This window comes from Loxodonta africana, chromosome 11 (genome assembly GCF_030014295.1).
Source record: "Loxodonta africana isolate mLoxAfr1 chromosome 11, mLoxAfr1.hap2, whole genome shotgun sequence".
Taxonomy (NCBI): Eukaryota; Metazoa; Chordata; class Mammalia; order Proboscidea; family Elephantidae; genus Loxodonta; species Loxodonta africana.
Window position 1 is genome coordinate 101,050,959 of NC_087352.1, and position 15,720 is coordinate 101,066,678.

The following is a 15,720-nucleotide window of genomic DNA, read 5'->3' on the forward strand; positions in this document are numbered from 1 at the left end:
GGACTGGGAGGTACTGCTTATCCTTGGACCCCTGCTGCAGGTGGCTAGGTGTTGTGGGTGGAGCCACCAGTCCTCAGGCCCCTGCTGTGGGTAAGGCCCTGTTTAATGGGCAGAGCAGGATCAAATGTCAAAAAACCACCTCACCACTGCACAGCTAAAACAGTTACAGTCAGACCTCTAACAGATTCACTCCTGCAACATACTAGCCAGATTGTATCTGCTATGATGCTAGATAGGCTGAAAGCTGCGGAATTGGTTAGAGTCCTCTTAAGTTCACAGATCCATGCAGGGGTTAAATACAAAGTCTGTGGACCACTTGTGCCTGAACAGGAGCCACTTCTGTCCTGAGTTTCCAGATTAGGGGAGTCAGCAGAGTATTTTTCCCCATTTGTTAATTTGTTCCTTCTCCAAGGCTGGGAGAATGGCTCAGAAAGTGCAGCAGGACCTATCTCAGGCCCAGAGAAATCAACTGTTACCGAAGCCAGCTGAGGCAGAGGGAGGAGGGATCAGATAGATGTGAGAGAGTGCTTTCAAAAGGAGGAGCTATTTGAGCCACACACTATATTAGACAAAATCACTTATCTTGTGCCAAGAGTGCTGTTTTCTCTCAGGTTCTGGAAGCGTGTGTAGATTTTGTGCACTGGCTTGGTCTCCCCATGGTCATGCCGAGGGTCAGGGCTGTGCCACCTCAGTTGCCTTCTTTTGCTGAAGCGGCCACGTCCCGAAACACTACTTGCAGCCCCGCTGCAGTTGCTCCAGGGGATCGGGGTGCACCACTTCTTTTGCCTTCTTTTGCTGAAGCAGCCATGTCCTGAACACTACCGGCAGCCCTGCCACAGTCACTCCAGGGAATTGGGACTGAGACACTCCCAATGACTCAGCAACTCCTCGCTGCTTCTGCGCCGTCTCTCCCTCCTTCTGTCACTGAGTCTGATTTCTTAACTTTGCCTTTGGTGATATGGCTTGTCATATGCATAATTGATTCACTTGTTTTTTCATGTCTTTGTTGTAAGAGGGACCACTGGAAGTGTCTTACTACTCTGCCATCTTGGCTTCACCCCCTCAAATTTCTTTAATAATCCGTCAAGTAAAATGCTTTCCCCTGTCACTGTGAAGTGTGGTGGGAGTATCTCATGATGGTATGATATTCTCTATTACCTTCTTAGCAACAAAAGTGGCAGTTGCTTGTGAAGTGGGATAAGCTTCAACCCAATGAGTATACAATACAAATCATTACTAAGACAAATTTGTATCCCACAGAGGAAGGAAGTTGAAAGAAATCTATCTGCCATTCCAACACTGGACCCAGAGGTAGAGGAAATTCTCTTGGTGATGCTTTCAAGAGCTTCTCTGGATTCTGTCTTTGACATGCTTGACATTGTGCATAAGCTTGTTTGGCTATAAGGCAGAAATTCCCCACCAATGTTTTTCCATAATTTGGGCCATTTTAGCAGCTGCATGGTGGCTTAGAGAATGAATTGTGCATTGCATACGCAGCTTTAGGCTTGCTGGTGGTGTAGGTTTTTTATTTGGCCCCATTCCATTTGCACCCTTGTTATTTCCACTCATTTAATTCCTCAGTAGGTGCTTGTCATTATTTAGTTGCCAAATCATGGGGTGGAACTTACATGTCAGGGGCAATGACTTCATTCAACTCAGGTACAGGCATGATCAGCTAAATCTAGCAGCATGATTGCTAAATCTTTTTTTTTTTAACCTTAGGAGAGCTTTATAATATATCAGTATAAGTAGTTACAGCATATGCAGCTGTAATAAATAAGACCCATCAGTAAAGAAAACAAAATCTGGATTATGTAAAGGAATATCTTTAAGATCAACCCTAGGAACTAACAGTTGTTCAGTCAAATCTAGGCAACCATGGTCAGGAGTTCCATCATCAGGCAAAGGTAAGACAGTACCAGGATTAAGTAGTCTGCTGCAACACAGATGAATGCTCAGAGGGCATAAAAGAAGAATTTCATAAGAAGTGACTCAGAAGATGGCGGACTAGGTGGACGCAACCGCGGATCCCTCTTGCAACAAAGACTCGGAAAAACAAGTGAATCGATCACATACATAAAAATCTATGAGCTCTGAACAACAAACACAGACTTAGAGACGGAGAACGAACAAATACGGGCAGACAGCGATCGTTTTCAGAACTAAGAGCCAGCGTACCAGGCAGGTGACCTTCGAAGCCCGGGCTGGGGCAGAGCCTAGGGGGGCAGACGGCACAGACAAGGGGCCCAGCCCTACCCCCCCGAACGAATCCCGGGAGGGAGTCTAGCTGGTTGGCGCGGGCGGTGTAGCAGCGCAGCCGGTGGGAGAAGCACCCGGGAGGCAGTGACTGATCTTGGAGCGGGGAGAGCAGCATCCCAGCCGGGGAGCCGTCCCGCCGGGAGTTTGGTGGGAAGCGGGCGAGGCGCGAGCGTGGGTATCAGCTTTGTTTCCCTAAAGCGACCCCGGGGGGGGCGCCCAGACGTTCATGAGGGCCACGCCCACCCAGTTCGCGCGAGTGGCGTGGTGCACCGGAAGGAGAAATCCCCGGGAGGAAGTGACTGGTCTTGGAGCGGGGAGAGCAGCGTCCCAGCCGGGGATCCGTCCAGCTGGGAATTTGGCGAGAGCAGGCGGGGTGTGAGCGCATTCCCCTGAATAGACCCCGGGGGCGAGCCCAGCTGTTCCTGAGTGCCACGCCCACCCAGTTCACGCGAGCAGTGTGGTGCACCAGAGGGAGAAATCCCCGGGAGGAAGTGACTGGTCTTGGAGAGGGGAGAGCAGCGTCCCAGCCAGGGAGCCGTCCCGCTGGGATCTTGGCGAGAGTGGGTGGGGGGTGAGCGCATTCCCCTGAATAGACCCCGGGGGCGAGCCCAGCTGTTCCTGAGTGCCACGCCCACCCAGTTTGCGTGAGCGGTGCGGCGCACCGGAGGGAGAAATCCCTGGGAGGAAGTGACTGATCTTGGAGCGGGGAGAGTAGCGTCCCAGCCGGGGAGCCGTCCTGCCGGGATTCTGGCGGACGGGGGCAGAGCGTGAACGTGGGGATCAGCTCTATATTCTGTGGTGCTACACGCCTAGCTCTCTGATCCCTACCCCACCCTCCCCAGGCGGCTGCATTAACATCCGAATACCCTGAGCCAGAAGGAGAACTCAGATAGGGATCTGACTGCATTTTTTTTTTAGCTGATTACCTGGAAAATCTAGTTTCCCAGTGATGGCTCGGAGACAGCAGTCCATATCAAACCACATAAAGAAACAGACCATGACAGCTTCTCCAACCCCCCAAACAAAAGAATCAAAATCTTTCCCAAATGAAGATACAATCCTGGAATTATCAGATACAGAATATAAAAAATTAATTTACAGAATGCTTAAAGATATCACAAATGAAATTAGGATAACTGCAGAAAAAGCCAAGGAACACACTGATAAAACTGTTGAAGAACTCAGGAAGATTATTCAAGAACATAGTGGAAAAAGTAATAAGTTGCAAGAATCCATAGAGAGACAGCATGTAGAAATCCAAAAGATTAACAATAAAATTACAGAATTAGACAATGCAATAGGAAGTCAGAGGAGCAGACTCCAGCAATTAGAATGTAGACTGGGAAATCTGGAGGACCAGGGAATCAACACCAACATAGCTGAAAAAAAATCAGATAAAAGAATTTAAAAAAATGAAGAAACCCTAAGAATCATGTGGGACTCTATCAAGAAGGATAACTTGCGAGTGATTGGAGTCCCAGAACAGGGAGGGGGGACAGAAAACACAGAGATAATAGCTGAAGAACTCCTCACACAAAACTTCCCTGACATCATGAAAGACGAAAGGATATCTATCCAAGATGCTCATCGAACCCCATTTAAGATTGATCCAAAAAGAAAAACACCAAGACATATTATCGTCAAACTTACCAAAACCAAAGACAAGCAGAAAATTTTAAAAGCAGCCAGGGAGAAAAGAAAGGTTTCCTTCAAGGGAGAATCAATAAGAATAAGTTCAGACTACTCAGCAGAAACCATGCAAGCAAGAAGGGAATGGGACGACATATACAGAGCACTGAAGGAGAAAAACTGCCAACCAAGGATCATATATCCAGCAAAACTCTCTCTGAAATATGAAGGAGAAATTAAGATATTTACAGATAAACATAAGTTTAGAGAATTTGCAAAAACTAAACCAAGACTGCAAGAAATGCTTAAGGAGATTTTTTGGCCTGGTGACCAATAATATCAGGTACCAGCACAATACAAGGTCACAAAACAGAAAGTCCTGATATCAACGCAACTCAAATAGGGAAAGCACAAAAACAAACAAAGTAAGATTAATTCTAAAAAATAAATAAATGAACAAAATAAAACACAACAGGAAATCATGGAAATCAATAGATAAACGATCACAACAATCAAAATGAGGGACTAAATATAGGAGGCATTGAACTGCCAGATGGAGAGTGATACAAGGCAATATAGAATGATACAAGTTAGGTTTTTACTTAGAAAAATAGGGGTAAATAATAAGGTAACCACAAAAAGGAATATCAATTCCAGAACTCAAGAAAAACGTAACAACTCAACAAACATAAAGTTAAACATTATGAAAATGAGGATCTCACAATCTACTAAGAAAAACGTCTCAGCACAAAAAAGTATGTGGAAAAATGAAATGGCCAACAACACACATGAAAAGGCATCAAAATGACAGCACTAAAAACTTATTTATCTATAATTACACTGAATGTAAATGGACTAAATGCACCAATAAAGAGACAGAGAGTCACGGACTGGATAAAGAAACACGATCCATCTATATGCTGCCTACAAGAGACACACTTTAGACTTAGAGACACAAACAAACTAAAACTCAAAGGATGGAAAAAAAAATATCAAGCAAATAATAAGCAAAAAAGAAGAGGAGTAGCAATATTAATTTCTGACAAAATAGACTTTAGACTTAAATCCGCCACAAAGGATAAAGAAGGACACTATATAATGATAAAAGGGACAATTGATCAGGAAGATATAACCATATTAAATATTTACACACCCAATGACAGGGCTGCAAGATACATAAATCAAATTTTAACAGAATTGAAAAGCGAGATAGACACCTCCACATTTATAGTAGGAGACTTCAACACACCACTTTCGGAGAAGGACAGAACATCCAGTAAGAAGCTCAACAGAGACACGGAAGACCTACTTACAACAATCAACCAACTTGACCTCACAGACTTATACAGAACTCTCCACCCAACTGCTGCAAAATATACTTTTTTTTCTAGTGCACATGGAACATTCTCTAGAATAGACCACATATTAGGTCATAAAACAAATCTTGGTAGAATCCAAAACATCGAAATATTACAAAGCATCTTCTCAGACCACAGGGCAATGACGCTAGAAATCAATAACAGAAAAAGTAGGGAAAAGAAATCAAATACTTGGAAAATGAACAATACCCTCCTGAAAAAAGACTGGGTTATAGAAGACATCAAGGAGGGAATAAGGAAATTCTTAGAAAGCAACGAGAATGAAAATACTTCCTATCAAAACCTCTGGGACACAGCAAAAGCAGTGCTCAGAGGCCAATTTATATCGATAAATGCTCACATACAAAAAGAAGAAAGAGCCAAAATCAGAGAACTGTCCCTACAACTTGAACAAATAGAAAGTGAGCAACAAAAGAACCCATCAGGCACCAGAAGAAAACAAATAATAAAAATTAGAGCTGAACTAAATGAATTGGAGAACAGAAAAACAATTGAAAAAATTAACAAAGCCAAAAGCTGGTTCTTTGAAAAAATTAACAAAATTGATAAACCATTGGCCAGACTGACTAAAGAAAAACAGGAAAGGAAACAAATAAACCGAATAAGAAACGAGAAGGACCACATCACAACAGAGCCAAATGAAATTAAAAGAATCATTTCAGATTACTACGTAAAATTGTACTCTAACAAATTTGAAAACCTAGAAGAAATGGATAAATTCTTGGAAAAATACTACCTACCTAAACTAACACATTCAGAAGTAGAACAACTAAATAGACCCATAACAAAAAAAGAGATTGAAACGGTAATCAAAAAACTTCCAACAAAAAAAAAATCCTGGCCCAGACAGCTTCACTGCAGAGTTCTACCAAACCTTCAGAGAAGACTTAACACCACTACTACCGAAGGTATTTCAAAGCATAGAAAAAGACGGAATACTACCCAACTCATTCTATGAAGCTACCATCTCCCTGATACCAAAACCAGGTAAAGACATTACAAAAAAAGGAAATTATAGACCTATATCCCTCATGAACATAGATGCAAAAATCCTCAACAAAATTCTAGCCAATAGAATCCAACAACACATCAAAAAAATAATTCACCCTGATCAAGTGGGATTTATACCAGGTATGCAAGGCTGGTTTAATATCAGAAAAACCATTAATGTAATCCATCACATAAATAAAACAAAAGATAAAAACCACATGATCTTATCAATAGATGCAGAAAAGGCATTTGACAAAGTTCAACACCCATTTATGATAAAAACTCTTACCAAAATAGGAATTGAAGGAAAATTCCTCAACATAATAAAGGGCATCTATGCAAAGCCAACAGCCAATATCACTCTAAATGGAGAGAACCTGAAAGCATTTCCCGTGAGAACAGGAACCAGACAAGGATGTCCTTTATCACCACTCTTATTCAACATCGTACTTGAAGTCCTAGCCAGGGCAATTAGGCTAGACAAAGAAATAAAGCGTATCCAGATTGGCAAGGAGGAAGTAAAGCTATCACTATTTGCAGATGACATGATCGTATACATGGAAAACCCTAAGGAATCCTCCAGAAAACTACTGAAACTAATAGAAGACTTTGGAAGAGTCTCAGGTTATAAAATAAACATACAAAAATCACTTGGATTCCTCTACATCAACAAAAAGAACACCGAAGAGGAAATAACCAAATCAGTACCATTCACGGTAGCCCCCAAGAAGATAAAATACTTAAAAATAAATCTTACCAAGGATGTAAAAGACCTATACAAAGAAAACTACAAAGCTCTACTACAAGAAATTCAAAAGGACATACTTAAGTGGAAAAACATACCCTGCTCATGGATAGGAAGACTTAACATAGTAAAAATGTCTATTCTACCAAAAGCCATCTATACATATAACGCACTTCCGATCCAAATTCCAATGTCATATTTTAAGGGGATAGAGAAACAAATCACCAATTTCATATGGAAGTGAAAGAAGGCCCGGATAAGTAAAGCATTACTGAAAAAGAAGAAGAAAGTGGGAGGCCTCACTCTACCTGATTTCAGAACCTATTATACAGTTACAGTAGTCAAAACAGCCTGGTACTGGTACAACAACAGGCACATAGACCAATGGAACAGAATTGAGAACCCAGATATAAATCCATCCACGTATGAGCAGCTGATATTTGACAAAGGACCAGTGTCAGTTAATTGGGGAAAAGATAGTCTTTTTAACAAATGGTGCTGGCATAACTGGATATCCATTTGCAAAAGAATGAAACAGGACCCATACCTCACACCATGCACAAAAACTAACTCCAAGTAGATCAAAGACCTAAACATAAAGAGTAAAACGATAAAGATCATGGAAGAAAAAATAGGGACAACCCTAGGAGCCCTAATACAGGGCATAAACAGAATACAAAACATTACCAAAAATGATGAAGAGAAACCAGATAACTGGGAGCTCCTAAAAATCAAACACCTATGCTCATCTAAAGACTTCACCAAAAGAGTAAAAAGACCACCTACAGACTGGGAAACAATATTCAGCTATGACATCTCAGACCAGCGCCTGATCTCTAAAATCTACATGATTCTGTCAAAACTCAACCACAAAAAGACAAACAACCCAATCAAGAAGTGGGCAAAGGATATGAACACACATTTCACTAAAAAAGATATTCTGGCAGCCAACAGATACATGAGAAAATGCTCCCGATCATTAGCCATTAGAGAAATGCAAATTAAAATTATGATGAGATTTCATCTCACACCAACTAGACTGGCATTAATCCAAAAAACACAAAATAATAAATGTTGGAGAGGCTGCGGTGAGATTGGAACTCTCATACACTGCTGGTGGGATTGTAAAATGGTACGACCACTTTGGAAATCCATCTGGCGTTATTTTAAACAGTTAGAAATAGAACTACCATACAACCCAGAAATCCCACTCCTCGGAATATACCCTAGAGATACAAGAGTCTTCACACAAACAGATATATGCACACCCATGTTTATTGCAGCTCTGTTTACAATAGCAAAAAGCTGGAAGCAACCAAGGTGTCTGTCAACGGATGAATGGGTAAATAAATTGTGGTATATTCACACAATGGAATACTACGCATCGATAAAGAACAGTGACGAATCTCTGAAACATTTCATAACATGGAGGAATCTGGAAGGCATCACGCTGAGCGAAATGAGTCAGAGGCAAAAGGACAAATATTGTATAAGACCACTATTATAAGATCTTGAGAAATAGAAAAAACGGAGAAGAAAACATACTTTTGTGGTTACAAAGGGGGGAGGGAGGGAAGGAGGGAGAGGGTTTTTTACTGATCAATCAGTAGATAAGAACTGCTTAGGGTGAAGGGAAAAACAACACACAATACAAGGAAGGTCAGCCCAATTGGACTGGACTAAAAGCAAAGAGGTTTCCGGGAGAAAATGGAAGCTTCAAAGGTCAGTGGAGCAGGGGCTGGGGTCTGGGGAACATGGTTTGAGGAGACTTCTAAGTAAACGGGCAAAATAATTCTATTATGAAAACATTCTGCATCCCACTTTGAATTGTGGCGCCTGGGGTCCTAAAAGCCAACAAGCGGCCATCTAAGATAGATCAATTGGTCTCAACCCACCTGGAGCAAAGGCAAAGGAAGAACACCAAGGCCACACAACAACTAAGAACCCAAGAGACAGAAAGGGCCACATGAACCAGAGACCTACATTATCCTGAGACCAGAAGATCTAGTTGGTGCCCGGCCACAATCGATGTCTGCCCTGCTAGGGAGCCCAACAGACAACTCCTGAGGGAGCAGGAGGCCAATGGGATACAGACCCCAAATTCTCATAAAAAGACCATACCTAATGATATGAATGCGACTAGAGGAATCCCAGAGACAATGCTCCCCAGAACTTCTGATGGCACAGGACAGGAACCATCCCCGAAGACAACTCATCAGGCATGAAAAGGACTGGTCAGCGGGGGGGAGAGAGATGCTGATGAAGAGTGAGCCAATTAAATTAGGTGGACACTGGAGAGTGTGTTGGCAACTCTTGACTGGAGGGGGGATGGGAAGATAGAGAGGGAAGATGGCAAAATTGGCACGAAACGAGAGACTGAAAGGGCTGACTCAATAGGGGGAGAGCAAGTGGGAGAAGGGAGTAAGATGTATGTAAACCTACATGTGACAGACTGATTGGAATCGTAAATGTTCACTTGAAGCTTAATATAAATAAATTAAAAAAAAAAAAGAAGTGAGTCAGCTAACAGAGAGGTGCTGAGTGAGAGCAGAATTTAATAAGGATTCTATCAAATGTGGGACAAGCACATATAAATCACTTCCCATAGCAATGTCAGTAGTGGCTTCAACCAGTTTGTCAGTAGTTGCAACTGCTCTCCAGCAAGTGGATAGTCGCTAGCTTCTAACTGAAGACAACAATATTCAACAGGTCTCTGCTGATTTTCATGTGATTAAGGACACCTAAGACATTTCCATTTCTTTCACAAATAATGAAAAAGGTTTATCATAGCTAGATAGGCTGAAAGCCGGGGGATTGGTTAGAGCCCTCTTAAGTTCACGGAAATGTTCTGTTTGTTCCGAAGTCCATCACAGAGGCTCTGGGCTCTCTGTTTTAAGCAAAACATAGAGTGGTTGAGCAATCAAATAAAAGTTTGGAATTCAGTTGTGGCAGTAGCTACAAAGGCCCCAAAAAACCTCTCAGCAATTTTTTTGTATTTGGCAAGGGATAGCTACAAGTGGTCTAAAGTCTTTGCGGATCTAACTGGAAGTTAGAATATGGCTAAATATTTAACTTGGATTTTAACAAATTGAAGTTTATGTTTAGAGGTTTTGTGCCATCTAGTGGCCAATCAATTAAGTAGCTAGATAGAATCTTCACAGACTTAGGCATTCCTGGAGGAAAGTAGAAAAATCACCAACATATTTTTTTATTGAACGAGGAGAAAATCATTTGGAAACATTAAGTTCTCTAAATCAGCTTTTAAGACTTGGGAGAAATAGCTGGAGGATTTAGTAAAGCCCTGAGGCATGGCAGTCCAGGTATATTGGTGTCTGTCCCAAGTGAAGGCAAATAAATATTGACTATTTTATGAGGGTGGACCAGAATACGAAAGAAAGCACTACATAGGTCCACTACAGTAAAGACTTTAGTCTTCGGAGGTATTTGAGCCATCAAAAGATGAGAATTTGGAACTACCAAAAATCAGAGAATCACCAGACAATTGATGGCCCTAAGGTCTTGAACAAATCTCCAATTCTTTTCATTAGGTTTTTTAACTAGAAGAATTGGGGTCTTACATGGGCTAGTGCAAGGTTAGCCAGCCAGTAATTAATTTCCCAACTATAGGGGTTAACCCTTGAATAGCTTCTTGTTTTAGAGGGTATTGAGAAATCCTGGGAAGTGATTTCTTTTGGTCAACTTGAACTTTAATTTGTTGTGTACTATGTATTCTTCCCATGTCTGTGAAGGAAGAATCTCATAAGACTGCAGACACAGGATAACAATGAGGGTTCTTTTTCTAAAATAGAGGCATTCTTATTCATTGTCAAAGTCTCTGAGTGACATAAGAGGTCTATTTAGGGTTTCTCTGGAAATTGTAGGGTCACTTCCCTCTTTTTAATCAAAGATTATAGATCAGTTCCAGTTACATAATAAATCTCATCCTAAAAGATTGACAGGTGTAACATTATGTAAGAGGAAGGAGTGGCTTTCAGATAAGCATCCTAAAGATACTAACACTGGCATAGATTAGGTGTATGTTGAATTTATGACACTGGCTTTTCAAATGTCCAGGTATCTTGCAATAATGCACACTCCAGAAGAGGGCTGCCTAGGATTATTGTCTCTAAAAGGGGTTTGAAGCTGTGGGAGCTGCAGAACCATAATGCAATTTTGTTTTTTGCATTTGTCTCTTTGGAGAGTGTGGACCATCTGTTCAGCTATGTTAATAAGTTCAATTATGGGAATATTCTCCCAGTCCAGTCAATGGTGCATTACTAAGGTTGCCAATTCTGATTTGAGATGATTGATAAGCATAGACTTGAAAGCTATTCTGGTATTTGCAACTCTAGACCAGAGTGCCCAGAGAAAGCTTGATAAGTCTTTCTTTAAAGTTATACACAATTTCATCAGGTTCTTGTTTGTATTCCTGAATTCTTCCCCAATCAACTTCATGGAGGAAAGCCTTCAGAATTGCATCTAGTAGTTTTTTGTTGTTGCTGTTGTTTTGTTTTTTAGCAATAGCCTTTGATTCATCATAATCAGCTGCCGAAATGATATAATTTTTTAGATCAATTGATTTATTGGCTTCTTTCCAAATCATGAGACTAATACAATTTTGTGCTTCTCCTGATCCAACTTTCATATAGATTAACTGATACAGATCAACCAGACCAGGTTGGTAAGCCTGAATTAAAATGAAGAATTTCTGTTTCTATTTTTTGAGGGTCCTCAATGGGTTTTGGAAACCCCCTAGCTATTTCTCTTAACTAGGCTTTAAATCAGGGAGATAAAGTGATTACAGGGGGTTTGCTCTCTTGCTCTTCAACTTGTTTAACTTTAAAGGGCATCTGAGACACGGGAGGAGGTTTAGGGTCAAGAGATAGATCATCATTTGAAAATGGCATTTCAGGCAGATCAGAATCTTTCCAGGATCTGGAGGAAGAGTAGGGTACAAAGATAGAGGAGGAGCAGAAGGATCAGAAGGAGTAGACTCATCAACTGTCTTGAGTATTTCTTCCTTAAGAGACTTATTAATCTTGGTTAATTTGGGTATCATGTCTTGTACAGAAGTCAAATTAGAATCAACACATTTTTTATAAACTTCTAAATACCAATCAAAATAAGTATCCCAAACCTTTTGTTTAGTTCTGCAGTTCTCTAATATAGATCTCAGGTATACTAATTTTCCCAATTCAAACAAACCCAAAAGTGGCCACTGATCAGACCAACTGTCTTTGGTCAGGGCATGCCAGAATTTTAACTACAAACATGATGGAGGCCCATAAGTCTTGGACATGTATCAGGAGATCCTGTAGGGAATCTGCAGGCTTAGATTCAGCAGAACACATGGCCACACAAAAAGACAGATACAAACATCTGAAGATACAAACCAAAATCTGGATAAAATGGAGCTGAGCCACAATGTAATAGGATGGAGCTCTAGATCTGATAAGTCTCACCAAATGGCCTCCAAGTCTCCTTGCAGAGAAGCAGAGCCTTAAAAAGGCTCTGGGGGGATCCTTCTCCCATGGCCAATGAGGGCTTCAAGACCATAGTCTGGTCACTTTGATCCTGCTTCTGACATCACATAATTGTTAAAAATGAAGCAGAGTTTCTGTAAAATAAAAGTTTTATTCAGATACAAAGATTTGCAAATCAGGAAGTGCCAAAATGAAAGTTCAGAATGGCATTCCGAACAGGGAGCATAAGCACATGCCCTTTATACTGAGTTTGCAGAACTCTGTACACAGCTGAGAAAGACTATGTGGGTACATTTGATTGGTTGATATTCAACATGCTCTATAAGACTCATTTACCAAGAATTTCTATTGTTTGGGATACTCAACCTTAGCCTCAGTTTCCTGCATTCCAGAGTCGTTTCCTGCATTCCAGAGTTTTTCCTGCAGCAATCTGGGTGGGCCACTTTGGAATGGTGCAGAAGTTATTTTTGTCAAGAGCATACTCTAAAGAGCAGAAGCAGGGGCCTAGGACAAAATGGAGTCCAATTCAGACATGTGTCATCCATTTTAGTTATGTCAAGCACCTCAGTTTTAGAGTATTCATTTACAGGAACCTTGTAAAGCCCAGTCTTAGCTTCAAAAACCCATTGCCATTGAGTCAATTCTAACTCATAGTGACCCTATAGGACAGAGTAGAACTGTGCCATAGAGTTTCCAAGGAGCGCCTGGTAGATTCGAACTGTGAACCTTTTGATTAGCAGCCGTAGTTCTTAACCATTATGCCACCAGGGTTTCCAGTATTAGCTTAAAGCAGTAGAAAAGCAGTCTAGTGAAGGGGGCTTCCCTTCTCCTAAGCATCTGCTTACTCTTCTATTCTCTGTTCCTTCCTACTAGAAATTCAGGAGTATGCTCCTGGCCATTGGTTTTCTTCCTTTTTGATCTACATCCACCCTGATATGGAACATAGCTCTGGTGAGATCACAATTTCCTCCAAAATGGACAAAACAGAGGAAGGGTGTGATGGTGGCAACTGTCTCTGCTCACTAGTGGGGAAACACTCCCATGTGAGGTGAGGAGCTGAAAATGTTTAAATCAGCCAGTGACCTAATGAGATAAGTCAATCTCTCTCTCTCTCACACACACACACACGCACACACACACCCATACATTATATTATTATATTTATATTATTTTATATTATATTTATATTATATTATAATATAATATATTATATTATAATATAATATATTATATTATATTATCAATAATATCATGAACACTGATGATGTGATTTTTGTATCAGGATGCTATTATTATTATTAAGGGCTTATACACACCTGGCTTTCCTAAAACATTATGTTAAATTAGCATTTGATCTGACTACATTGAAAGCCTAAACTTGAGATACTTTCAATTTTTGAAGGTGTGGGTTCAAAGCCATGATTCTTTTCCACCCTGCAGGGCATTAGCACCACCCAAGAGCATTCTTGGTCTGTTGAAACTTGCCCACTGTATATTTCATCCTGTGACACAAAAGAAAACTGGTTCAAACACAATCGTGTTCTTGGAATGGATATTGGAAAATCACAAGTAGGTCCTCTGGTGCCTTAATGGTCTTTCTGTTTTCAAAGTCTCAAATAATCTAATTGCTCCTTTCTTTGCTCTTCTCAAATAGCAATCTCCCAGGACCACATTTAAACTTCTGGAGAGCTCTAAAGACAATAAGTTAAATCAGGAACTCAAGGCCACCCTTTTCTTGAATTGCCATGTGTGGATTTGCCTGCTCCATACTTAATGGCCCTGTTCAAACTTTTAATTAAAAAACTGTTTCTTTGCTTTAGTCGTTTTTAACTTACATAAAATCAGTTTGGACTGAACTATTCCTTCATGTACTCCCAAAGGCCTCCAATTCCCAATAAATATAAACTCTCTTTACTCACCATCTCATTTATGAATGGAAATATCAGAGCTATTCCTGGCTTTTAGAACCCAGAGACCAGATGTCTAGCCTTAAACTTCCTTTGAAGAAGTAAGACACCTATGGGTATTAATCTACCTGATGACTATTAGTGTTTCCCTTTGGTGGCTTCTCTAGCATCTCTTTCATCTGTGCATCTTGGAAGTCGGCTCCAGGTTACCAGGAAAGGTGCTAAGAAGCTGTTTTGGTTGCCTGATTACCACGTGAGAAGGCATAGGGCAGGGCTGGGCAGTGGCATACATTGAGAGGCAGCACAGAGTAAGTCAGGTAGTGTGTGCCTTCACACAGAACTTCTGAGTTCAAAGTCCAGCCCTGCCACTTAATGTTTTTGTTAGCTGCAGTTCAGTTAGCTTCAACTCATGGCGACCACATGTACAACAGTATGAAAAATTGCCCAATCCTTCACCATCATAATCATTGGTATGTATGAATCCATTGTTGTGGCTATTGTATTATCCCCTCTCATTGACGCTTTCCCTCACCTTCACTGATCCTCCACTTTACCAAACATGATGTCCTTCTCCAGTGATGGATCCCTGTTGATGATGTGTCCAAAGTAAGCAAGATGAAGTCTCAGACAATATTCTGTGGTGCATAGAGTTTCCGTGGACTTAATAATTTCGTGATGTCAGGCGAATTATTTATCTTCACCATGCCTTGGTTTTCTCATTTGTGAAACTGAGAGAACAATAATATCTACCAACTCCCTGGCCCACCTTTTCATTTGATAAGGCTCATTAGCTACCAGCACCATAAAGCCTTTCCAAACTTAATTGCTTCTCTCTGTATGTTTTTGTTCTTGCTGTTTAAATTTGCAAACCAGAATACCTATTAATTATCTTACAGTGAGAAATGAAACTATCAAGCATATTCTTTGCCTGTAAGCAGATTTACATAGGAAGCTAAATTACTGTCAGAAAGTTGGTTGGTGAGTATGGACTCGGAGAACCTGGTGTTATGAAGCAATGACAGCCTCATACATTCATCTTCACTAAAAATAGCTAATATTCATTCACTTCTTACTAACCTCAAGTAATACGACTCTAAATGTTTATAAGTATTGAAGTTCAGTCTTCACAATAACCATATGGGTTAAGATACCATTATTATCCCCATTTTACAAGCAAGAAAACAGTGAGATAAAGTAACTAACCCAGGGATACATGGTTGGCTTGCTGGGAGCTGATCCCGTAGCCTGACTCTTGGCCTTTGCCTTGTTTAGTCTCTATTGGGGAAAGCCTGTGTGTAGACTTGATGCTGTTTTCACTGTACCTGTTG